Source organism: Oryctolagus cuniculus, chromosome 12 (assembly GCF_964237555.1).
Source record: "Oryctolagus cuniculus chromosome 12, mOryCun1.1, whole genome shotgun sequence".
Classification (NCBI taxonomy): domain Eukaryota; kingdom Metazoa; phylum Chordata; class Mammalia; order Lagomorpha; family Leporidae; genus Oryctolagus; species Oryctolagus cuniculus.
The window spans coordinates 24,825,545-24,851,752 of record NC_091443.1 but is presented as its reverse complement, the minus strand read 5'-3'; the positions used below and the strand labels follow the sequence as shown (position 1 = coordinate 24,851,752).

The window sequence follows — 26,208 nt, the reverse complement described above, 5'->3', positions numbered from 1 at the left end:
ATAAATGCTTCATTTGTATTTTAACAGTATTTCAATGATTGTTTTTCTACTTTGTCCAAGTTGTAAAATGTGGGGCATAATGTTCACTGTTCATAGTATTTACTTATTGTACTTTCAACCAAAAGACTTTGGATGCTTTTAATATAATCTATATTTTAAGTTTTCTGGATTTTAAGATGTTCAATTTGTAAATCTTTTTTTTTTTTTTTTTTTTACAGGCAGAGTGGACAGTGAGAGAGAGAGAGAAAGGTCTTCCTTTGCCGTTGGTTCACCCTCCAATGGCCGCCATGGCCGGCGCGCTGCAGCCGGCGCACCGCACTGATCCCAAGGCAGAGCCAGGTGCCTCTCCCGGTCTCCCATGGGGTGCAGGGCCCAAGCACTTGGGCCATCCTCCACTGCACTCCCTGGCCAAAGGAGAGAGCTGGCCTGTAAGAGGGGCAACCAGGACAGAATCCGGCGCCCCGACCAGGACTAGAACCTGGTGTGCAGGTGCCGCTAGGCGGAGGATTAGCCTATTGAGCTGCGGCACTGGCCCAACTTGGAAACCTTTTAAAGCTTATTTGTATGGGAATTCTTTGGATACTTGAGTCTTTAGCAGGACTGGAACATTCTCAGCTAGTTCTTCTTTAATATTGTCCCCCCCACCCCCGGCATTATCTCTTCTCTCATCTTTGTCCTCAAGAGCACCATGTGGATTTATGCTAACACTGCCTTAGTCTATTTCCCACAGTGGTCGACTTCTGTTTTGAAGTTTCTTTGTATTTGTTTCCATGAGTTGTATTCTGGATAATTTCTTCAGATCTCTCTTCCAGCTTACTAATTCCCTTTTTAGTTCTGTCAGAGCAACTGTATTCAGATAGGCTGTTATTTCTATAGTCTCTTGCCTTTTACTCAAATTTCCATACTTTTATAACTTTTTCTCTGTAATCCTCCTGTTGTCTCTTATTACTGTTTTCAGGATTATCTTTTATTTCTATTGTGCATCCAATAATTTCAATATCTACATATTGTGCATATCTGACTTGAGTCCTTTATTTCCTGAATTGCTCTTTTGAACATATACTTATATATTTTAAAGACAGAGTGACAGAGATAGAGGGAGAGATGGAGTGTGTTGGGGGAGAGAGAGAGAGAGAGAGAGAATGAGAATCTGCCGATTCACACCCCCAAATGCCCACAATAGCAGGGCTGGAGCAGATAGAAGCCAGGAGCCAGGAGCTCCATCCCGGTCTCCCATGTGGGTGGCAAGGATTAGCTACTTGGTCCATCACCTTCTCCCTAGGTGCATTAACAGGGAACTGGGCTGGAAGTGCATAGTGGCCAGGACTGGAACCTGGCACTCCTACACGGGAGGTGATGTGGGCGTCCTCTGTGGCAGCTTAGCCCACTGTGCCACATGCCTGCCCCATTTCCTGGCTTTCTTTAATGGAAGCTTGTTTTCTGGCATTTTCGGAATTTTTAATATGGTCTCACATTTTGAAATCTTTAACGTCTTTTGTGCACATGAATAAAAAATGATTTCTAGAGAGGACTTTGCTGGCTTCTGCCAGGTTTCTGGGCCACAACCAACCCCCACAACCTTTAAATGACATGTTCACCTTGAGGATTTTTGGTTGCCTAGGTAGCATGAAGCCACAAGAAATCTGGTGGCGGTGAAGAATTCTCAAGGGAGGATTTTTCTCCCTGCCACCATCCTCACAGTTTGGGAGAGGCACTTTCCCTTACCTTTCATAAGGATGGAGGCAGGTGTATTTCTAATCCAAACCTTGACTAAGCCCTTGGAAGCTTTTATGGAGACCTCATGGGAGCCCTCCCACTCTCTGTGTGGGGGACTTTGTTCTTTGTCCCTGCGTCCTTTGTGGCATGAAAACAAATATTCATTCCACCTGGGTTGTAAATCTCTTAGCACGAATCCTGACCCACGGCCCTGTTCACTCTTCTGGCTTCTTGGTTTCAATTAGGTTTTGCACCCTCAGAAACTGTCTCTTTGGAAAGCTGTCAGTGGACTACACAGAGGCTAAAAAGCATTGCATTCAGGATTTGTGGTTGCTTGCAGAGGTAGATTTGCCCAGGGTCTCTAGTGCACCACATAATGCAAATTGGGTGTCAACCTCACTCCTTTAACTTGGCTTTGACCCTTGTTAAAATGCAGATGCCCACGCTTCAGATAGAGGGTGCAGCTGCCAAGGCATTCTTTGCACAGTGCGTCTTAAGACCACCTCCATACAAGTCTTGCTGGCTCGCCTGCTAAAATGTTCTTCTTGCATCACATCCCGGGCTTCCTGAAGATACATCTTTGGGTGAAAGGAAGACCGTTTATTAAGTGTTCCAATGGACAATGACTTCGTAAAGCTGCTCTCTGTATGCTTTTGTACATATTAGTTTCAGATTCTTTTCTGAAACAAATTTTCATAACAACAAGCTGGAATACCAGGTATTTAGAGGCATATGGCTAATAGTAGCATGGAAAAACGGCATCTTTTCCCTGTAAAGAGTCTGGCTTTCTCTGATTGCATTTTCCTGACCACTGGGGATGCTGCCTCCCATGTCACCTTTATCTGTAGGTGATTTACTCTCAAAGCCAGTTACTGAATTCTCATGTCAAAGGGTTTGTGCAGGAGGTTCAGTGTTCAGTCAGCCCCGTGGAGAAGACATGGACACTCAAAAAGATTTGTTTCTTTTTTTTAGAAAGACCTTTTCTAAGACTATGTTTAAGCATAACTGCAATTATTCTCTTAAGAAGGTGTTTTGAGATGGGTTTACTGGGTTGCAAAGTATGTGTGTTGTAAGACTCCCATCCCTTAATTGCTTTATTATCTTGGTTGTTGTCTTTAAGTCTATGCTCAAGGTTAGACATGTGTAGTTCAGAAAGATCTCAGAAGAAATTAAAGTGATCCCAACCCACCACCCAGAGAAAACCATGGTCAAATATATTCAGTATTATAGATCCTGACAGACTTTTTCTTATGCATAAACACTTGTTTTATTTTTCATAACAGGATTGTTTTGTGCATGCTCCTTCGTAATCTGATTGTTCATCAACTTACATAGTGGCTGTCTTTCTGTGTTTATAGATGTGAAATTTAGAAGACGGAAGGATGTTTTATTGGAACGTGTGACCTGTAGAGTCTGCACTGTGGGGGAGAGGACTTTTTCATTGTGGCTGAGGACAGAACACATTTCTGTACATGCTAAGAGCAATGGGCATCCTCAACATGAAGGTACAATATTTTAAATTAACTTTATTACTATACGATTTAAATACTCCATATTGCTTTTCTGGCTTCTGACCTGTCAGGAACTAAAAACTAATCTGCTAAATTCTTCACCACCAAAGTGCACCTATGGTCTCTTTTCCTTCCCTTCTGCTCAGCACTTTCCAGTCTGCCGTAATTCGTTTCCTTCAGTGTTTTCTGTTTAATGTCAATCGCCTTGATACCCTTCATGTGATGCTAACATAATGCCACCCTGCTTTCTTTTCTTGTGTGTATATTTTGATATGTCTTCAACCAGCTTTGTATTTTTCACTGTTCTGTGTTACATTGTTTTTTGTTCCAGTCTGTCTCCTAGTTATCGTATAAGGATTTTGTTGACATTTTCTTTGGCTATACCAGAAGTCTGTGGAATTAATAGGATGAGATCAGCCTCTGTTTTGCCACCTATAAGCAAATTGGTTTTGTTCCTGGGCCCAGAGTTTCCCTTATTGTTAGGTGTGGCTGTGTGACTTCCTTCTGGCTAGCAGAGTATGGTGAAAGTGAGGTAGTGTGCTCATGTCCCAGGCATAATCCCTTGGCTCTCGCTGGTCTGCATGCCAGTGCCCAGGGCAGCCTTGTAAGCCACACATGAAATGGTTGAGTTCCTTTGAGTCCAGTCTCTGATTAACTGCATGGAGCAGATGTCCTCTATTGCTGATTGGTCTACATCGGAGTGGGGAGCAAACCTGTTACGTGAAGGTGCTCAGCTGCTAATGCCACAGCAGCTCATGTGAATGAATGCAAGAAATGGGAGGGCAATTGGGTGCTATAGTAACACAAAGCTAAACTCTACTACACTTATTATTTGGGGAGTAGGCAGCCAGGAAACTGATATTAAAGGTTAGAGCGATGGAGACCTATGGTGAGCATTGGTAAAATGCTTGGGGAAAATGCATTTCCTTGGAACTGGTGCAAGTTGCTAGTGCTGCTCACAAATGCTTCCCCCCAGGAACATGGTAGGATGGTACTTTGATGCCCTTTTGAAATTAACCACGACCACATGATTGGCCTTGGCCAATGAGATGAGCGAAAAGGGTAGTGCCTCACTGGCAACCTATTTCCTTGATTGTGCACCAGAGCCATGGCTGCAGGAAGGAGCTGGGTGCTGCTTGCTCCAGGCCTGCCATGGCAGGGCTCCCTCTCCCATGCAGGGAACTCTCCCTGAAGCTGGTCTCTTTGTCCTCACGGGAACTGAGTTCCCAAGATGGCTCAGCTCCCCTCATTTCTGGCTGCTCCACCTCACCCTTTAAGGGACACCTCTCCCAGGGTTAAGGTCCTCTGTCCCAGACCCGTGTAGATACCTCTCCTCTGACCGTGAGCCTTCAGGAAGTTCTCTGGCCAGTTCTCGCCATCTCCCTGATTCTGCGCACACCACTTTTTCTTTTCCACCAGCAGTGGGGCCGCCTGCTTCACCCACTTCCTGTTTATCTAGCTTTGGCCCTGCTTGGTCATTCTTCCCGTCCCTGGAGGACTGGGGTGTTCCTCCAGGGGAAAATGCACTTAGCCCTGTCCTGGAGCTTGACATAGGAAGATTTACAGAATAAAATGGATAATCATTGGCCAGCACCGTGGCTCACTAGGCTAATCCTCCGCCTGTGGCGCCAGCACACCAGGTTCTAGTCCCAGTTGGGGCACCGGATTCTGTCCCGGTCGCTCCTCTTCCAATCCAGCTCTCTGCTGTGGCCAGGGAGTGCAGTGGAAGATGGCCCAAGTGCTTGGGCCCTGCACCCCATGGGAGACCAGGAGAAGCACCTGGCTCCTGGCTTCAGATCAGCGTGGTGCACTGGCTGCAGCGCGCCGGCCACAGCAGCCATTGAGGGGTGAACCAACGGCAAAGGAAGACCTTTCTCTCTCTGTCTCTCTCACTGTCCACTCTGCCTGTCAAAAAAAATTTAAAAAAATAAAAAAATGGATAATCATTGAGCACAGACTACTTCCAGCTAGTCACTTGTGAACCAGTGGGTGGAGGAGAGCGCTACACTAGCATCCTGCCTGTATCGCTAACTGCTATATCATACAATTTAGACAGTGGCCAAACTGGGCACTACTGGATTAGGTGGGAGCTGCAGGGTTCTGGGTTGTTACAAGGTGTGTAAGCCTTGGCGAAAGACTGAAGGAAGAGACCACTGCATTCTCTTTCTCATCTTGGGAGATGCGAAAGAACAATAGTTAAAGGCCAAGTGCAAGGTGAAAACCACTGACTGGCCTTGAGAAGAAATGTGGAAGTGGACAATAGTGGGTAGCAGAATGTAGCCTCAAATGCACCACCCGGGTCTGCCTGTGGATACAGACAAACCAAGCATTCAGTGGGGTTGCTTCTTGAGTTCCTATGAAAAATTACCAAGAACATAAATGAATGGAAAACGTGGCAAAAATCCAAGGCTGAAATTCACCTCCTTGACCGGCACTGCAGGAGTGGGGAGAACCTCAGGCTGCAGTGGCCTGGTGTGCACCCTGTGGGGGGGGGGTTAGCTGCAAGGGGAGGCACCCAGTGTTGTCAGCCTCCTGTGATACCTAATAGCTCCCCAGGAACGGCCTCCCTCAAGGCATGAGTGACTTGAACCATAGCTTCGCACCGCTGCCGTCTCAAACCGTGTCCCAAACAGAAGTTTTCCTTGTCAGCTGTTGCCCACGGAAGCGTCTGCGTGCATGGTGTGTCTCTGCTGGGAAAAGAAAGTGCTTCCAAGAGCAGAAAGAAATGTCTGGCGCCCTCCTGGGCGAACAGTAGGCCAGCAGTTCCTGGGAACACACGGTGCCCTTTGACCCAGCAGGACTAGCTAGCAGGAAATGGGGAATTTGGCTGGGGGTCCTCACCTTTAGGGCCACGTGTGTCCGCTTCAGCCTGGACAGTGTTGACCCCCCAGCCCCTTCCTCCTGGTTCCATCCTTTGAGCTTGCTGGCGCCAGGCGGTGCTGCCCACACTCTGGTGCCCTAGACGTGACCCTCGGTGAGCCGGATGCTGCTGTCCGAGCTCGCTCGCTCTCTCCCTGCTCTGGTGGTCCCCATCCTGGAACTCTTCCCCTGGACTCCATGCCTGGTTTCTGTGCAGTTGCGGGGTCTTCTGCGTTCGTGTATCCTGCATCCCGGCCCTCAGCAGTCCGTACAGATGCGCTGCGTGCCTCCACCGGGCGAGCCTCCCTGCTCCGCTCAGGGCCTCCCACAGCTGTCGCCAGCCAGTGCCCTGATCTCTTATGGGTGCCGCTGTCCAAAGTAGGCCCCAAACTCACCTGCCTGTTTCTGACGCCCTGCCCCATGCTGCCATTACCTGCTTTCGGGCGGGAGCTGCCTCTCCCTCCGTGGTGCCCTCCCCCCATCCTTCCTCCCCCAGCCACGTCCTATGCAGGGCTGTGACCTCCTCCTCCTGTCCAGCCTCCGCTGAGTTGGCCCCTGCGTGGGGGATCTTCCCCAGAGCTCCATCTCCAAGCAGCTCCCTCCTGTTTCCCGTCCTCTCTCCTGCTGCCCTGCGAATGTCCCGCGCAGTACTAGCCACCCCGTGGTGACGCTGGACCCTAGCTAGCCTCATCTCCTGACTAGGGCGTGAGCTCCATCGGGCAGGCACTAAGGCTGTTGTTGTTGGGCCTGAGTACTGAGTGCTGTGCTGGGTCCGTGGCAAGGAGCAGTGATGGTTGGCGATGGGATGAGTTTTCCTGCCACTCAGTTCCTGAATGCAATCACTTGGGCTTTCTGCCCTCTCTGGTTCATAAATCCAGTCTCAAGCCTAAGATAAGCCTTGCATAAAGCAGCCCTCATTTCTGGATTGTCACAAAAGCTTCCTAGCGAGGGTCCCATTTTGTCTTCCCCTCTGCTTTCCTTGTCACCATCACAGCTTGATGCCTTTTCTTGGTTACCATGACAGTTGCTTTTCTTTTAATTTTTTTTATTTATTTATTTTTTATTTTTTGACAGGCAGAGTGGATATTGAGAGAGAGACAGAGAGAAAGGTCTTCCTTTGCCATTGGTTCACCCTCCAATGGCCGCCGCGGCCGGCGCACTGCAGCCTGCGCACCACGCTGATCCGAAGGCAGGAGCCAGGTGCTTCTCCTGGTTTCCCATGGGGTGCAGGGCCCAAGGACTTGGGCCATCCTCCACTGCATTCCCGGGCCTTCGCAGAGAGCTGGCCTGGAAGAGGGGCAACCGGGACAGAATCCGGTGCCCTGACCGGGACTAGAACCCGCTGTGCCGGCGCCGCTAGGTGGAGGATTAGCCTATTGAGCCGCGGCGCCGGCCGACAGTGGCTTTTCAAGCTCCAGAACCTTCTGCTTGGATCTTAGTTTGGCATTGAAGATTGCTTTATCTTGTTTCCACCCAGTTCCCCTCCCACACCCCCGCCTGGTCACACTGAGACTCGGCCATGGGATCCGCACCCTCTGGACACCTCTGGCCTGTGTGTCCCTCACCATCCTCTGTGCAGCACCCCCTGTCCATCCACAAGGTCCCCTCCTGCCCCCTGGCTAGAATTAGCCCTGCTCTTAGAGTGCTCTGGTTTTCCCTCCAGTCTTTAATACTGTGGTTCCTTGTATCCAAGGGGCTTCACACAGCCCGTTGAAAATGCATATTACCTGTGAGTTCTGTTTTCCATGAATCTTCTCAAGCTGTCTTGTACGTGCTGTTTTCCTAAGTGAACTGCAGACTCTTCCCCTCCGAGGAATTTATACTTTTGGCACTTAGTGTCTAGAAAATCTGAATTCAGTAGTTCAATCTTAAAAAAATACTGAATTCAATCATGGGCCTTGGGACGCCTGCATCACTCATTGGAGTGCCTGGCTTCCAGTTCCAGCTCTGCTCCCAATTCCAGCTTCCTGCTAATGCGCACCCTGGGAGGCAGCAGGTGGTGCCGCAAGTAGGTGGGTCTCTGTGACTCATATGGGAGATGCAGGTGGGTTCTTGGCTCCTGGCTTCAGCCTGGCCCAGCCCTGGCTGTGTTGAGGGGCATTTGGGGGAATAAACCAGCAGATGGGTAATATTTCTTTCATAATTCATTTTTTTTGACAGGCAGAGTGGACAGTGAGAGAGACAGAGAGAAAGGTCTTCCTTTTGCCGTTGGTTTACCCTCCAATGGCCGCCGCGGCTGGCACACTGAGGCCGGTGCACCACGCTGATCTGAAGCCAGGAGCCAGGCGCCTCTCCCGGTCTCCCATGCGGGTGCAGGGCCCAAGCACTTGGGCCATCCTCCACTGCACTCCCTGGCCACAGCAGAGAGCTGGCCTGGAAGAGGGGTAACCGGGACAGAATCCGGCGCCCCGACTGGGACTAGAACCCGGTGTGCCGGCGCCGCAAGGCAGAGGATTAGCCTAATGAGCCGTGGTGCCGGCCCAGAATTCATTTTTAAAAAGAAATATATATATATTGACTGAAGAATGCACAAATGATATACAAAGGCACTTTGAAAATTGTGGAAAAATGGAATTGAAAAATAAGTTTCTTTAGATGCAAAAAGTGTTGAAATCCATGCAGAGTTTTTTTTTTTCACAGTGTGTGTTTCCCTGAAGGTTTTGAAGACCCCTAAGTTGACCTCCAGTGGGTCTAGCTACACTAAGTGGGACACAAGGATCCCAGGTGCTGGGAGTGCAGCGTTTAGGACCCAGTATCACGGTGCTCCTTTCAGGGAGGCTCCTGCATGAGGCGGGGGGACTTCTTCTTGGACCCCAGAGCTCTCCATTGCCTCCATCTTTGCACCCTGAACTGGCAGCGAGGACCCTGGCTTGGAGGCTGGTGTCGGGGTTGGAGTAGGTCTGACACCTAGCTTGATGGCTTCTCATTTTCCCCAATGTCTTCACTTAACAGTGACAGCGATTTTGACTGAGAGCAAAATGCTCACAAGAAAATTGGAAATGGATTGAAATTAGCCTCCTGGGAAATGTTAGCAATTTTCTTTCAATTTTCTTTTCTCCTCCTCAGACATTAGGGTCTAAGTCCTATTCAAATTACAAAACATGATTTTTTTTTTTTTGGTGGATGAGGAAAGTTAAAGTGATTGCTTGAAGGAGACCGGATTGGTCTAGTACTTTTCTCCATTGAGGTTCAGCAGTCTTTGTTAGCAGAACAAGTACTAGGGTGGGAAATAGGCTTCCCTCATGGGCTGATTCCACATGGGTAGAGAGGTTCCCTAGAGTAACTCCACAGGTCATGGTCATTCATCGTCTTGTATGCAAGTGGCAGGATCTATGTATGGCTACCCTGGGTACAGGAGGTGAGAGTGGGGCACATCTATTCTGTTATTTGGTCAACATGTGGTTGTTGGGACTTAACTACCTGCTGGCCACTCCCCTGATGCCTAGGGATATGGTTCCCAAGGAGAAAGGAATACTTGGCTTCATGAAACTCACAGGCATTTGAGGAAAGCAAAGAATTAAATTAGGAAAGTGTGAGGAGTCTTCCAGTAGGGAAGTGCATTGCACTTAGGGGATACAGGATTGAGAAGAATGGGGAAAAAACCCCCTAAAGCAGTACTATGACTGGGATCCCCATTTTACTCATGCAAAAACTGAAGCAGAAAATGAACTTGTCCTGGATCACACTTTGATGCAAATTGAAGGATTAGAATTTTCAGCCAAGGAGACTGGTGCTGTGGCGCAGCAGGTTAACGCCCTGGCCTGAAGCACTGCCATCCCATATGGGCGCAGATTCAAGACCCGGCTGCTCCACTTCCAATCCAGCTCTCTGCTATGGCCTGGGAAAGCAGTGGAAGATGGCCCAAGTCCTTGGGCCCCTGCACCCGTGTGGGAGACCCAGAGGAAGCTCCTGGCTCCTGGCTTCAGATCGACATAGCTCCGGTCATTGCGGCAATTGGGGAGTAAACCAGAGGATGGAAGACCTCTCTCTCTCTCCCTCTCTCTCTCTCTCAGCCTCTCCATTTCTCTTTGTAACTCTGACTTGAAAATAAATAAAATAAATCTTTAAAAAAAAAAAGAATTTTCAGCCAAGGCAGTCTTACTTCAAAGTTTCTGGTCTGTGCTATAATTGAGTTTTTCACTTTGTGTCACCTGTGAGCATAAACTGGATTTTAGTGGCATGCTGGTTAGCTGGTGCTGTCTTGTAAGTGGTGGTTCTACATTTGCAGGAATTTTTCATGTTTTTGATGTTAACAATGAGCTTGAAATTAGCCTCAGTGAGAATACAAGTTGAGCATCCCTAATCCAAAAATTCAAAATCTGAAATGCAAAACTTTTTGAGTGCTGACAGGCTACCAGTGGAAAATTCCACACCCAAACTCTCCTGACAGGTGCAGTCAAAACAGGCACACTAAAAATCATGTATAAAATTATCTCAACCTCTGTGCAGAAGCTGTGTATGAAACAAATACATTTCATGTTTAGACTTGAGTCCTATCCCCAAGATATCTTATTAAGTATGTACAAGTATTACAAAATTCGGAAAAAATCTGAAACACTCTGGTCCCAAGCCTTTCAGATAGGGACTGCTCATTCAGTCTCTCCCTGTACTATAGAGATTAGCATCCATGAGGAGTCAAACATTTTTCTTCCCCAAAGAATTTGTTTTTTTGTTGTTAAACATCTACCAGTACACACTGCATGCAACATTATTATCACATTCTTTAAAAACTCACAGTGTGTAGAAGGAATTCCACCAAGAAGTAAATCCAGCAGATCTGAATTCTTGGTGGCGTAGGAATGGTTGGGAGTGGTGGGGACTTATTCTGAAAGGGATTTGGGTTCATTAAGTCTGGTCTAAAAGAAGAATTTCACATCTTAAAAAAAAAGTAAAGTACACTGAGACCATGATTTAGGACACATTCAAACTTTCCAAGGTAAGTCTTTTCTTTCTTTTATAATAAAGGGGGCAGGCAAAGTCCCCAGGTCAAGGATTCCAACCCTGCACCGTGAGCAGCTCCACCTGGGGAACAAGCACAGAACGCCAGCCCCCAGGCTTCGTTGCATGCTGCACTAAATCAGGACCTAGTAAGGACTCGGTGACAGTGCCCAGTATGGCTCAGATTTGCTGTGGCAAATCTCCGCTGTCCTCCTCCACACGTGTGGACATGTGTATCTGGTGCAATCATCTCACTGTGCATGCTGTGTGTTGGGTATGTGGGGCAGACAACTGCACTCCATGGTTTACTGATTTTCAGGATGGACAGAATTGTACTTAGAGAGTCATATATCTGATTAGCCTCAGCTGGACCTGGGCATGATTTAGAAGAGATCTTGAATCTCCTATCTGAGCTGGTTGTGGTAATGAGATAGAACTCTTGGGGACTGTGGGAGGGGTAAGTGAGTTTTGCGTGTGAGAAGAATATAAGTAATATACATAATTAGTGGACTGTGATAGGTTCAAGATGGCCACAAATTCTTTACCGCCACTTCTACCAAGGGGTGGGATTTATTTCCCTTCCCTGAGGGTCTGGGCTGTCTGATGGTCTTGACTGGTAGAGAATGGCAGAAGCAACGCTGGGCCAGTAAGAGCTTAGTCTTTAAAAATAAAGGTAGCTTCTAGCAGTTTCTTGAGCCCCAAGCTAACAAGTCTGAAGTTTGCCATATCCAAAGATATTCCCTGAAACTGCATGGGAAGAGAGGGAGACCAGATGAATCAGACTCCCAGATGTTCCTATAAGAACACTAAGCATATGAGAGAAGCCATCTTGTGTCCTCCAAACCAGTGCAGCCACCAACTCAACACCAGTAAATAATGCCAACTTACACAACAGGGAGCAAGAGAGTCACTGGGTTAATCCTTGCTTAAACTCTTGCCCTTCAAAATGGAGAGACTGATAGAATGGTATTGTTTTCAATTGCTGAGTTTTGTTGTAGTCTGCGAACATAGCAGTAGGTTCTCCCAAACTCTCCTCCTGGTGATTTTAATATAGAGGCTGGCCATTCAGAAATTATGTCACCTGGTTAGCCATAAGAATTTTTTAACCCTAGTAGTTATAGACATATTACCCAACCATTTCTTTAATTTTCCCTCTAAATGCACTACTTGTGTGTGTGTGTGTGTGTGTGTGGGGTGAAGGCCAGCTCATGCATTTGGAAGAAAGGACTCATTTCTCCCATTTAACAATCAATAAAGTGTCAGGGACTTTAAAAGAGACCAAGTGCTGGACTAGGAATCAGGAAACCTAGACTTTGGTTGCTGGCTTGACATCACCACCCCTTGACCTTGGCAAGTCATACATCATCTCCCAGTCTTGTTTTTGACATTTCTACAGTGAAGAATTCTGCCTGCTTTGTCTGTATGCTCCCTTTCCTTTGTGGGACTTGGTGACAGTGTCAGGTGTGTTGAATAGTGAGTGTCAGTTGGGAAGGATTATTTTTACACAAAATATGCAGCTGATCAATCTTCTCTTGATCACCACTGACTGAGTCTGGATTCATACCCACCACCCAGGCTTGAAAAGCTTTGTGTCTACACCACTAGCTCCTCGGGCACTGAACTTCCTGAGAATGTGTGCCTGTTTTAAATGCACATAGCTCAAGAAGAAAGAAAAAAGAAGCAAAATAAGTTCAATATCCTTTCTTTCAATCCAGAAAATTCTATAGCGGCTTTGTGTTTAGGGTGATTATGCCAGGCAAAAGCTATTCCATGCCACGGGCTATTGAAGTAGAATGAGAGATAGAGTAATGACATTCATGCCATGAAAGTTTGGTTTTACAATTCAGTAACAAACCTCTCTGTGAGTCTTCAGAATTTATCCACCTCGACTTAGCAACAAGTTAAAAACAGAAAGAAAGCATTCTTTGTGTGGAGAGTGGAATATGCTCCATCCTGGATCTGTAAATATAGTCACTCACTTCCTGAAGCTCCAGTTAATCCCAATGACCTTTTCCAGGGTGCTTTTTTGGTCTGCATTAATAGAGAGGACCTAACCCACTGCTGTTAACAATGCCACATTGCAGCGTCTTGAAAGCTACAAAATGATTACTCCATGCAAATTGAAAATGATTTCTCAAATCCCTTATTTTTTCAAAATCCACACATAACCTTGTATTGAAGTTCATGTGTTCCTGAGACTTAAAAGTCAAAGTCAAACTCTATTTGCTGCAGAGAATCATCTGTTCCTTCCCCCCGTAAATCAGACCAAAAGAACTCCCCAGAAAGAGCATTGCTCTCATCTTTCCCTCAGAACAAAAGACAACAGGACAAACATGAACTGCGTGATGTTTGCTGCCCTTGGGTGGCATCTGCTAGAGTGTAGCACTGCCGTTTGTATTCAAGGGATCTTTTATTCCCAGCTGCGTGAGCCAAGCCACAGGGCTTGCAAGAATGCTTGGGATGCTTCCTGAGAATGTAGGACACAAAGAATCTGTGGGGTGGCTCTGAAATAGGAACCTCTAAAGAGAGAAGAGCTTAAAGGAACATTTATTTTGCTAGTACGATCAGTGCTACTAAGAAGATAGTGTGCATGTGTGTTTAGGAGGATATATATGTATGTGTGTGGCTTTAAATGTCTATTTTGTTGAAATAATTGAGGTTATTGTTTTCAACATATAACCCAGAAAAATGTCAGAGTGGCTTAATGGGCCCTGAGCCTTTGCACAGTGCTCGGCCAAGTCCAGTGAGAGGGTTACAGCATTAGAGAAGGATCCTGTGTTTTTCTTATTAATGGTTAAGCCATTGCCCTGATAAGAGATTTTCAAAGTTTGTAAACTAGTCACTCAGGTTGGAAATCCTTCCAAAGTAGACTCTGTCTCACTTAGTGTTGAGCAATTGTGTAATGCCCGCGGCTCTAACAGAAGTTGTTTTCCATGACACGTTCATGTTCATATGCTTCCAATGCGTTCAATTGCTCCTGGGGAAAAGTCACTTGTGATTCTTCTACCTGGTACAGAAAGTGAAACATTTTTGTTTGCATCAAGGTAAGGGAACCCATCACACAATTGGAAGGTCTTTGAGATGATTAACACTTGCATTGACAGCACCTCTTTTTTTTTTTTTTTAAGATTTTTATTATTTATCTATTTGACAGGCAGAGTTACAGACAGTGTGAGAGAGACAGAGAGAAAGGTCTTCCTTCCATTGGTTCACTCCCCAAGTGGCTGCTACAGCGCCGATCTGAAGCCAGGAGCCAGGTGCTTCCTCCTGTGCGAGTGCGGGGGCCCAAGCACTTGGGTCATCCTCCATTGCTTTCCCAGGCCACAGCAGAGAGCTGGACTGGAAGAGGAGCAACTGGGACTAGAACCAGCGCCCATATGGGATGCCAGCGCCGCAGGCGGAGGATTAACCTAGTGCGCCATGGCGCTGGCCCCAACAACGCCTCTTTCTTACCAAAGGTTGTAATGAAAAGTGAACGTTATTTTATAGCTCATGGTCCTTAACTGAAACATCCTGGGTTTAGGTGTTCAGAAATATAGCTGCTAATCCAAACAAGACCTTGGATTTTACCTGAAGTCAGCAAGACTCCCCTTAACCCCTTTTCCCTTTACTATCTTCTTTCCAGATTAAAGATAGATTTATGAGCTGTTCAGGTTAGAAGAGATCAATTTTCCTCAATCCCATGTAACTAACCGAGGTCACGTGCATGGAATGGCTTTTGGTGTTGGGCCAGAGCTCTTGGTGAGGTCCCCCCTTTTGAGAGGACAGATGACTTTGAAAGGCACCTAGTTTATGAATGTGCCCTGAGCTGTGTGACCTAGAAGGCTTACGGTGTCTTATGTCCTTCCCAGCCCTGGAGACTATAAGCAAATGAGATATTTACCAATTCAGTTTGCTGATGATGCTAAACAAGCATACAAACAAAACCCCCTCTTTTATTTTTGACTTAGAGAATCAAAAAGACAAGAAGTAGCAGCGTACGTTGAAACGGAATGCAGGTTGTTGAAATCGATCCAGTTTCCACTGATCCAGTGTTGAAAAGACAAAGTGGCACAAAGTGCCCCTGGGAAAGGTGTAGCCAGCTCCATGTCTGTCCTGACCACAAACACACGCATGACACCTAATGTGTGAGTCCCCAGGCAGAACTCGCGTGTTATAAGATTGAGGTTTTTTTTTTTTTTTTTTTTTTTTTTTTAACTCTGAAGAGCTGTTCAATGTGATTAATTCTACTGAAACTCAGCAAAATCCCCTTTTCCTTCTGTAAACAGAGAAGTAGAGAAATTGACAATGATCTGGAACACAAAATCATCTGTGGCAAGGTCATTCTCCTGCTTTGCCCTCCACTAAATGGTGAGTTGAATGACTTCTCCCCTTGTGACCCGTGGTGACTAAGGCCTGATGATACGGAGGCCCGTGTTAATTGTTAACTTCATGATTTCTACATCAAATGCAGGGCTTGCTCTGAGGCACTTGCAAACGCTGTAGTCATTGATACAAGAGACCTAAAAATAACCATAGCCTTGAAATTGGGATCACAGAGCCTAGTTAGAACCCCGGCCAGATTGGAGGATTAAGGTCACGAACAGCCTCAGGGAGGACTGGAAATTTGTCTGCCCAGTCTGCTGAGTGTATGGATAAGCCTGGAAAAGCATGCAAGTCTCAGCTCTTTGTGTGTAGAACTCAATATGAGGGCCGAGCCCACCCTGGGAACCAGATCTGAGAGTCTTAAGATGTGGCCTCTTGCTGGTTGTTGTGTTCATGAACATTCAATTCTGAACAAATGATATAAAATGGCCCTCAAATGTATGAATACTCATAATAAGAGAAAAACAATGATAACAACACTGAGATACCACTTCTTACCTATTGGATCAGCAAACATTTATAGAACATTCTGTTGATGAAGCTATAGTCGGTGGTCATTCATTTACAGTACTGATAGGAAACCACACAAATTCAGCCTTTCTAGAGTGATCTTTGGCAATAATTTGCAAATATGCAAATGCACTTATTGTTTGACCCAGTAATCTCATTCTAGAAATCTAGCCTAAAATGTACCTCTAAAGATAGGAAAGTCCCTATGTTCAAAGTTGTTCACTGAAGCACTTGTGAAATATTGGAAACAATCTAGATGCTCATACATTGAAGAAAAACTACAGCTATCGTTCACCCACACATGGAGTCCTACATATCTGTGAAAAAGGAGTGAGGAATGTCTCTATGAAATGACAAATAGTGACTTTCCAGGATATGTTGTTAGCAAATCACAAAGAATATTTATAGTATGCCCTTCATTTAAGAAAAAATGGTCTGGGGCTGGCACTGTGGTGTAGTGGGTTAACGCCCTGGCCTGAAGCGCTGGCATCCCATATGGGTGCCAGTTCTAGTCCTGGCTGCTCCTCTTCCGATCCAGCTCTCTGCTGTGGCCTGGGATGGCAGTAGAAGATGGCCCAAGTCCTTGGGCCCCTGCACCTGCGTGGGGGACCCAGAAGAAGCTCCTGGCTCCTGGCTTCAGATTGGCGTAGCTCTGGCCATTGCAGCCAATTGGAGAGTGAACCAGCAGATGGAAGACCTCTCTCTCTCTCTCTCCCCCTCTCCTCTCTCTGTGTAACTCTGACTTTCAAATAAATAAATAAATCTTTTAAAAAATGGTATATTAAGAGTATATACATATATCAGATCATTTGTGTATGAGTAAGCCAAAAAGAATAAATCACAAGACAATGAGATTGGTTACCTACAGAAGGTGGAAGAAACCAGAGTGGAAAGATAGGAGAATGAGAATAGAGCAGACTAGGATGGACATGATGTAAGCAGCAATTCCCTGAATACAGCTTATTGTGTAGCTCTGATTTGTAGAACTATAAGAATGTTCCAGATACCCCCACCCACAGTGACTAAATTCACCCAGGCTGTTGGGGGCACCAAAAATATAATACAATAGTAAGGAAAGAGCCAACTCAAGTGACAATGGATTTTGACTATAAAGGAGCACTGTAACACTAAGGATCACAGTACATAAATATTGCAAAGAGAATGGTGTACAAGTATAATCTACGTGGTAAATGTGTTTCTCATGGGGACATGGTCCAGTGATTCTGCAACTGTGCATATTTGATGTGTCTACCAGGATTGAGCAAATAGGTTAAAGCATTGTGATTAATGAGAGCCATATTTTTCAAGTAGAAGGAATGAGTTACAAATAAGGTAAGGGGAGGAAGCCGCAATGATCCCTGTGGTGTTGGAATAGCTCTCAGCATGAGCTCCTGCTTTTGTTATTTATACAGAAGAGAGGAAGAAGCAAATAGAAATATGTGTGTGCATGTGCCATGTGCACCCATGGACTTCCTTTACCAACTCTCATAAGCATTGAGCACACCTGGCACCTGTATCCTGGCTCCTAAATGCCATTCTCCAATGAAAGGAACCAGGGATCCTTAAAGAATTAGTTGACTCCAAAACTGAACCAGGGAAAATATAAGAATAGTTGGGGATGTTTTGTGTTGGAAAGTATGACCTTGCATATCTTGAAAAGATTGAAGAAATTGAAGGGGCTATATCTAGTGACATTTGGGACAACTTGAGCAACAGCAAATGGTAATTATGGATTATATACCATTGAATAAAATAATTACCTCTGAGTCCTAACTGATGTGAATAATTGAATGAATAATCAAAAGGGTTAGAAAGGATAACTTTTTCCTACAGTATAAATTCAAGTAATAAATTTAAAAGAAAAGCTGTGAGTAAAAATTACTTGGGCCAACAGTAATGGTTCAGTTAAGAACCATCACTTGCATTAAATTAATGGGTAAGTGTATAACAAGAAATAGAATTGTGTGCATAGCCTCTCCTAAAGATTACAAAGGGAAAAATAATGTTTTTATGGTAGAAAAACCTGGCAGACACCACCCCAACCACCACATCAGTTATCACAACAATGACACATGTGGGTCTTGTGTATCTCTTGACATGGGACAATGAGAAGGGCATAACATAACCTCCTGGTCTTCTTGCAAAAAAAAAAAAAAAATTGTGAGAGACCAGCAGATAAATCAAATTCAGGAACATTCTACAAAATAACTGTCTCACATGCTTCAAAAGTGTCAAGGTCACAGAAAACAAAGACTCAGGCTACCACCATTGAAAGTCTTTCTGGGACACATGACAACTCAGTGCAGTGCGAACTCCTGGACTGGATCCTGGACCAGAAAAAGAGACTTTAGTGGGAAACTGACAAAATTCAAGTATGGTTTACAGATGAGTTGCTAGCATTGACTCAGTGTTAATTCCTTGATTTCATAGTTGTGTTATAGTTATCTGAGAAATTATTAGGGAAACTAGGTAAAACATATCGGAGATCTCAGAACATTTATTGCAACTTTTCTCCAAGAAAAAATTATTTCAAAATAATAAATAAAAATAAGTAACTGGTAAGGAAGAACAAAGGGAGACACAAGCAGATATTTGCTTTTTTTGAAAACCCAAGTCTTGAATTTTCACAACCAGAAAAGGTACCAGTTACAGTCAGGTTTATTTTAACCAAAACCATATTCAAAACTATTTATACTAAGAAGATGCTTTTTAAAAATGACTCTAACCTATAGACTAGTTTTTCCTTGGCTTCCTGTGGTAGAAACACAGTTATAAATAAGTCATAAGGCAAAGAGACATTTTGTGCACCTGTCTCAAATTCTGGGCACATAAGTCTCTATGCTGTTCTCTAAGGAGATGACTTCAGTCCTATTCAGAGCCCATTCATTCTTCTGTCATACTCAGCACTGTCGAGGTGGGCTCTGGTTTTCTAGCTCATAACAGATGAGAACAAACAGCACTGCAAAGACCACTCTCAGGTAGGTCAGTGGTAAGCGCCCCCAGGCAGGTCAGGTGTGATGCTCTATACAGAGTTTGTGTATCTCCAAAGGTTCATGTGTTGGGCACTTGGTCCCCAGGGTGGAGCTAGTGTTGGGAAATGGTAGAACCTTTAAGAGGTGAGGCCTATGGAGGGTCCTTGGGTCAACTAGAGCAGGCCCTTGAAAGGGGTTGCGGGACCCCAGTCCTTGTCTGCTGCTAAGATGTGATAGCTTGTTCTCCTGCCACTGTCATCTACCATTCACCATGGGCACCTCACCGGAACTGAACCAACGCAGGTGCTGTGTCCTTGAACCTCCAAAGCTGTGAGCAAAACAAACAATCTTCTCTTTGTAAAGCCAGTGTCAGGTATTTCATTGTAGTAATGCAAAGCTGACTACTGCACTCGATCATAGGTTTTGTGAAATTTGTGAAGCTAAGCTATTTGAGCCGCAGTGGGTTCAGCCCGCTGTTGCTGCTCTCACAGGCCCTGCAGTGCACAAAGCCTCTGATCACATGGAATTGGAGAGGCTGCAGGCATTCCTGAGCTCCAGTCAAGTCCAGTAGGGTTTATTGGGATATATTTGTACGTCTTACAGTCACTTCTGTATTATGAAATCATTGCTAGTTTAACTGGAGTGGGAACATCTCCTATTGTCCAATCTGGTATCTAATTTTTGTATTTGTAATTTTTTTTTAAAGATCTCCTCCAAAACAACCATCGATTGTGCAAATTTCAGGTCCCTACAATTTTGAATCCACCCTTGACTTTTTTAAGGGAAGAGCTAGCTAGAAATGCTATAACAAGGAATTAGGCTGGAAAGTAATCCTCTTAATTAATGTAAACAAAAGATCAAACAGCAAAGTGCTCTGGGGCTATTTAGTGTGTGGATTAAGATCCAACAAACCTCAGTAGATCCTAAAGCCATCATTGTACTGAAGCATATGTGATAATTGATGTTAGTAGTCATGACCTCGAATCATGCAGAAAAGCTTACGCTGTTGAATGCACTCTGTTATAAATTCAAAGAGGTATATAGTTCACTTTAGGGTGATTTTAAAAGATGTTTCAAGTTGAATGTGGGTGCTTACCTATGTAAATCTTCCATGATCCCGAAAACATACCAAAGAATAATTAATTGTCCAAAGGTTTAGATGTCCTGGGTTTTCCTGTAATTTGTTTAGGTCATGCTGGAATGATGGGTTATGGTCCTTATTCCAAAAGGGAAGAATAATCAATCAATCAATTGACTGAACTGGACTTCCCTTGACCATAACCTGCACTGGTTTTCAGCACTTTTCTCCAAGAACAGAGACCAATGAGGTGAAGTCACTCATAGAAAGTGCTAGAGGGTTTTTGCTAAAGATGATTTGTGGAGGTTGAATGGTGTCAAACCTTGGTAATAGGTCATAGAGTCAAACAGGTGCCTTTGTACTTGTTCATCAAGAAAGAGAGCAAGAGAATTGTCATTATTGAGTGCTTACAAATGTGTCAAGAAGAACTGGGTAAAATACTGCTTCATATAAAACATATGTGTGCTTTAAGCAGCACAATAACTCAGCAAAGCAGGTTTTTTGAAAAGATTTATTTATTTATTTGAAAGACAGATTAATGCAGAGAGAGAGAAAGGAAGAGACAAAGTCTTCCACCTGCTGGCTCACTCCCCAGGTGGCTGCTATAGTCAAAGTTGGGCCTGGCCGAAGCCAGGAGCCAGGAACTCCATCCATGTCTCCCACATGGATGGCAGGGACCGACGTCCTTGTGCCATCCTCTACTGCCTTCCCAGGTGCCTCAGGAGGAAGCTGCATCAGAGACAGAGTAGTCGGGGCTTGACCTGACATTCTGATATGGATGCCGGGTTCACAAGTGGCAACTTGACCAGCTGCAATGATGACGGTGCTGGCCCAAAAGAAGGTGTTTTTTTCAGTTCCATTCTTCAGATGAGAAAATTAAGGTCCAGAAATTTTAAGTAATTTGTCCAAGGTCAGAGGCTTCTCAACATGGCGCTGTGAGCATTTTGGATTGTGTGATCCTTTGTTATGGGAACTGCCCTGTGCATATTACATGTTTATGGCATCTGGGGCCTTTACCCACTTGGTTCCAGTTGCGGGAATCCAAAATATCTCCAGGTATTGGCAGCTGTCCCTTGGGGAGGGGCTATTTTTGGTTGAGACCCTTGTGACCAGCAGGTCTGGGGTCACTGGTGCAAACCCAGTGTCAGGTCAGGGTCCCTAGTAACTGTGCTGCCTATCCCAGACATGCTTGTATGCTCAGTGTCGGGGGGCCTTACCCACAGCCCCAGAGCCGGCAGCAGGACACAGGGAGCCTCTGGGCCCTGTCCACATCCTCAGCACTTGTGTCAGGCAATGGCTGGGTCAGCCCCTCTGGAGCACACTGTGTGCCCTTGGAGGTCTGTAGTGGTTGGAGTGTGTTCTCACGCCCTCCCTCAGCGAGGTCCTCGTGGCACTGCATTTGGCGTCTTTCTCCCACTGCAGTTTGGAGTTGAGGTTGTCTCCTAGTTTCATGGAGGATGGTAGAGTGTTAAAGTTTTTCTGTTTTCCTTTTTTTTTTTTTTTTTTGACACGCAGAGTGGACAGTGAGAGAGAGAGAGACAGAGAGAAAGGTCTTCCTTTGCTGTTGGTTCACTCTCCAATGGCCGCCGCGGCTGGTGCGCTGCGGCTGGCGCACCGCGCTGATCCGATGGCAGGAGCCAGGTGCTTATCTTGGTCTCCCATGGGGTGCAGGGCCCAAGGACTTGGGCCATCCTCCACTGCACTCCCGGGCCACAGCAGAGAGCTGGCCTGGAAGAGGGGCAGCCGGGACAGAATCCGGCGCCCCAACCGGGACTAGAACCGGGTGTGCCAGCGCCGCAAGGTGGAGGATTAGCCTAGTGAGCCGCGGCGCCGGCTTCTCTTCTTCATTCTTAAATACCCTTCCTCTCCTCTTGCCTCCATTTTCTCTTCTCTGCTTCATAGGCTCGCTCACTCTCTCTCCAACACTTCTTCTTTCAAAGCCCTCTCAATGGTGTTAAATTCTGTACCTGGAGAAATAATTTTAGTAAGAGCCCAAGACAGCGTGAATTGCATTTGCCCTCCAGAGGGAAGGCTGACTTAAGAGACTGGCGTCCCGGACTGAATGGCCCTGCCAGCTTTTCTCTGTCTCCGGTTTCACTCTGGAAATGCCTAGAAAGTCTCTGCCTTTGTTTGCTTCTAGTTTTGCCATCTTCTAATTGTTAAATATTTTACTGCTCACCTCCACTTCCTCTCTAAATAATATCAACTCCCCAAGGCAGGAGCTGCACCATTGCCAAGGAAATATTTGCTGACATATTTAACAGGAACACTGTCCCTGGTCACCTAATTTCTGTGGTCAGTTCTTCATCCTCTCGGCAGCCTGCTTCAGGGTAAGTATGTGTCTTACCCCTTGGACGTAACCATGTGGGTATAAACACGTTGGAATATTATGTTCCTTCCTAGTAGAACAGCAAGAAAACCAACAAACTAATACGACATTTTGTCAAGAAACCACGGAGTGGGAAACAGGCAAGTTCAACAGCGTCCGGCCTTGTGCCCTGATGCTCTCTGAACTTGGATTCCTGGTGTAGCAATCAGTGCATGACCGCCTTCCCCATACCTAAGGAGGCTGTGAAGACAGCAGAATGGGAATCGCCCACAGGAATTCGACGTGAAGCCGTGCCCCTAGGCGCGCCACCCCCACGCCGTCCCCCACCCCCCAGCCCGCGTTCTAAGAAATAAAGCACGTCTGTTCTCTGCCTTTCACCCAGGCTTGCCCGATCTGATGTATCAAAGACATTCAAACGTTTGAGCTCTTCATTGTTTGACTTTGATCACAGCCAAGGCTCCCCAGGGAAACAGCAAATCCAAGGGGATGTCAGAAAGTTTGTGGGAAAATTCAGACGTCAGCTTATTTTGAACTTTTTCAAGTACACATACACTAGCAAAAAGAACTTGAGAAATTCCAAGATAGATAGGTTTCTTATTTCTGCTCCCAAATCTTTCTATTTCTATTCTCCGAGTGTCAAAATGGATGTGACTGAGCTGTGATATACCAAGAGATTAGGTTGAGTGTAACTCAACTGTAACACTCTCTCTCTCTCTCTCTTTTTCTCTCTCTAGCATATGGCAAGGTTTAAGGCTGTCAAAAATTGCAGATTCTTGCCTCCAAGTACAGATGAACAACAACCAAAAAAAAAAAAAAGCCTCAATCCATGGTTCATGAAGCCAAGAGCTGCTCTTCCACCACCTTATACCAGGCATGTAGGATCAGGCTGAAGTTCCAGGACCAGGAATTGGTTTTTCTCTGTGAGCTTCATGCCCTCTTGCTGAAAGCCTGCCTGGCCACAGCCTCTGGCCCCCATCTTCTAAGAGAAACCATACAAAATACCTCCTTCTCCAAGTCCCTTTGAAGCAGCCTCCCATCCTTAAAAAGTAAACAAGGAAGGGGTCCTGAGCATTGGCCAGGAATGCCAGAACTAGGCTTATCTCTGCCCAGAGAAGTTTCTAGCAAAGAGGGTTGCTTTTCTTGGAGAAAACTCTGTGTGTGTGTTTGGAGAATGAATTATGCCCTTCAAGTAGTATGTTTTTATCTCACAGAATGATTTTTTTTTTCTGTTAGGAGCTGGCAAGAGGCTTAAGGATAGTTTTGTGGCTGTAACTCCCTGACATTAGTTCCTAAGCTTCACATGTTGAAGACTGCGCAAGGCTGGGAAGCCAAGAGGTGCATGGACAGCGCCAAGAGTTCTTTGCAAAGTTGCCTTGATGGGAAACTGAGAATAGGAACCGGTTCAGTTTCCTCCGTCTTCTGTGGACAATCAGTAGCAGTTGGATTATTCACAGTATGTATGGTCAGTCATTTTTAGCAACGTGCCACCCCACACTAGAGAGGCAGGTAAAAGCTGGCAGAGGGCACAGGACTCTGTACTCAGCACTCGTCTTTGCTTGCTAAGTGCTTTGCAGGTTCATCTGTCCCGGGTGGTGACAGCACAGGTGAGGTGAAGAGCTGTCTTGGCCCTGGTAGGAGTCACTGAGCCCCACTTCCCTGGGGTTTTATTTGTCATGTCTCTAATCTGGGCTCCTACATGGCCTTAGCAAGTAACCCCTCTGCGTGCTTGAGAGCAGCTGGTTGTCAGTGCTGGTTCCTGGAGCACCCACATCCAGGTCCATTCCCATCTGGCCCAAGAGGAAGCAGCTCCTCCAAGGTGGTCCCTGTAAGTGCCTCCCCCCCCCGCCCCGGCTAATGCACTGTGTTTGAGAAATTATCTAGAAATATTAATGACCATTGAAATGCCTCTGGAGCCTGCAAATGGTTTGACTTTGACCAACTGTTGCCGTTTTTCACTTGTTTAATGGACTCAGGAAGAAACTGAGGATCTGTGGTTCTCAGCTGGACCGTCATAGTAGGGCTGTCCTCCCTCTTGAATGTTGGGGTTGCCTGTGCTGGGTTCTGGATTTCACATTTTCCCCATCTGTGGCATACCTAAATAAAGATGAGTTGATGGCCAGAAGCCATTCAATATGGCTATCTTTTTAAACTTATCTTCCACAAATAATTTAGTGAATGTCTGCCTCATATCCACAGTACCCTAGGCCCTGTAGGTATTGACAATGGCCAGCAAACAGTTGGCTTCAAGGTTCTTCAGAGAGGGGATTAACTAGAATGAAGTGGAGTATTCTGTAATTGGGGGGACTATGGTCATTCGGCCAAATCCTGACAGTATTCAGATGATTGAGGATTGTTCCCTTAAGGACAAGCCTGCGATGTTGGGAAGAAGATGAGAGTTGGAGAGAAGACCCATCGTGGGAAGCAGGCCCTGAGCCTCTGGCTCCTGACAGCATGAGCTCAGGGATGGGCATCGGCCACAGGTGATGCCTAAGAAAGTCCACGCTGACCGTGAGGAAGTAGGGGATGTTGGCTCCTCTGCTATTGTGCTGTACTCTGTCTGCCCCAACGTGAGTGAGCAGATTGTGCCCCACGTACTGCCACGTAGCAGGACAGTCAGGGAGGGCTGGCATCTCACAGCCTACACTCTGAGTGCCTTATGTAGAACTTGTTGGATGAGAGGTAGGGTTTTTTTTTTTTCTCATTTGGACTAAGGGACCCCTTAGGCAGCTGAAGTCCAGCCTCCCCACTCCCTAGAGGACCAGTCCTACTCATCTGTCAGGATCCAAGTCTAGTTGTATGCCATTCGTTCCCTTTCTCCCTCAGCAACACCACCATGCACAGTGAGATGCCCCTGCCTTAAGCTTTCTCGGAGCACCTCATTCATCTATGACAATGCTCATCACAGCCTAAGGAGTTTTATTGCTGCTTGGAGGGCCCATAGTGCCAGCTTGGCAGCTACATTCCACCTGCAGATGTTATTCTCCTCTTTTCCAGCTTCCAGTGTTGTGGAGACGCTGCACATTGCTACCCCTTTGTAGGTAAGGAGTCTTTTCTCTCTGGATGCTTTTAATATTATCACTCCATTTTGGGTGTTCAGATTCACTAGGATGGAACATTTGTAGATTTCCTTTCCTTTAATCTACTTGTTTTTTTTTTTTTAATTCCTGATGCTTAAGAAAGCCTAAATTATCATTTTTAAATATTATGACTCACAATTCCCTCTATCTACATCCAAATTTCTGATAAAATAAGTGATAGATACTCTTCCAAATGTCCTTAACCATACAAAAATATTTCCATTACTTTAGAGCTATGGGTTGCATTCTGGATAATTTATTTGCTTCTGCTTTCCAGTTTGGTACTCCCTCCTCAGGTGTACATGTGCCGAATTCCACACATTAGATCTGGAAGCCCCTTGAGGGGAGACACAACATGTATTTCATCTTGGTTTAGTGTCTCATACACAGCCAGGCATCAGTGTTCGTGGAAATGAATTGGCTGGCAAGACCAAGACGCCATTGTTCAACTGACCTTCCTGTGCAATCTAAGGTAGAGATACATGCTAAACTACAAATCAGTTACTGATGGCAAGAATAAAGGACTGTGGTGGCTCCGTGCTTACACTAGAGGCACGTAGCACTGCTTGGCTTGTTTGTCTCTGTCTATGGGTAAAGGGTAGGTTGGGCCAGGCAGAGCCATGGGACAGGTGAACCACAGCCAAGCCAAGGTATCTCTTTTTCAAATAAAATTGCCAAATATCAGTCAGCTTACGCAACAAACATTGGGGGCAGGAAATGCTATGCAATACAAGCTGTACACGGGAAACAGCCATCTTTTTTGAACAGGGTTGCCTGTTCCAGTTTGATGTGGGGATAAGCTTCACATTCTCTCTCACTTAGACATACACCAGGGAAGGATCCCATCAAGACG

General features: G+C 45.8%; 1 long non-coding RNA gene across 3 annotated transcripts; it reads left to right on the top strand.

The window, feature by feature from the left end:
- The first annotated feature begins 216 nt into the window (after nt 1-216).
- On the top strand, nt 217-25,338 carry LOC127483831 (uncharacterized). Of its 3 annotated transcripts, XR_011380724.1 has the most exons (5): nt 217-339; nt 3,075-3,221; nt 22,165-22,279; nt 23,512-23,731; nt 25,273-25,338. It is a non-coding gene; the product is annotated as an uncharacterized lncRNA (long non-coding RNA). The 3 variants fall into 3 exon arrangements; XR_011380723.1 differs by having other exon boundaries at nt 23,512-25,332; XR_011380725.1 differs by lacking the exons at nt 22,165-22,279; nt 23,512-23,731; nt 25,273-25,338 and adding an exon at nt 9,878-10,119.
- The last annotated feature ends 870 nt before the right edge of the window (nt 25,339-26,208 follow it).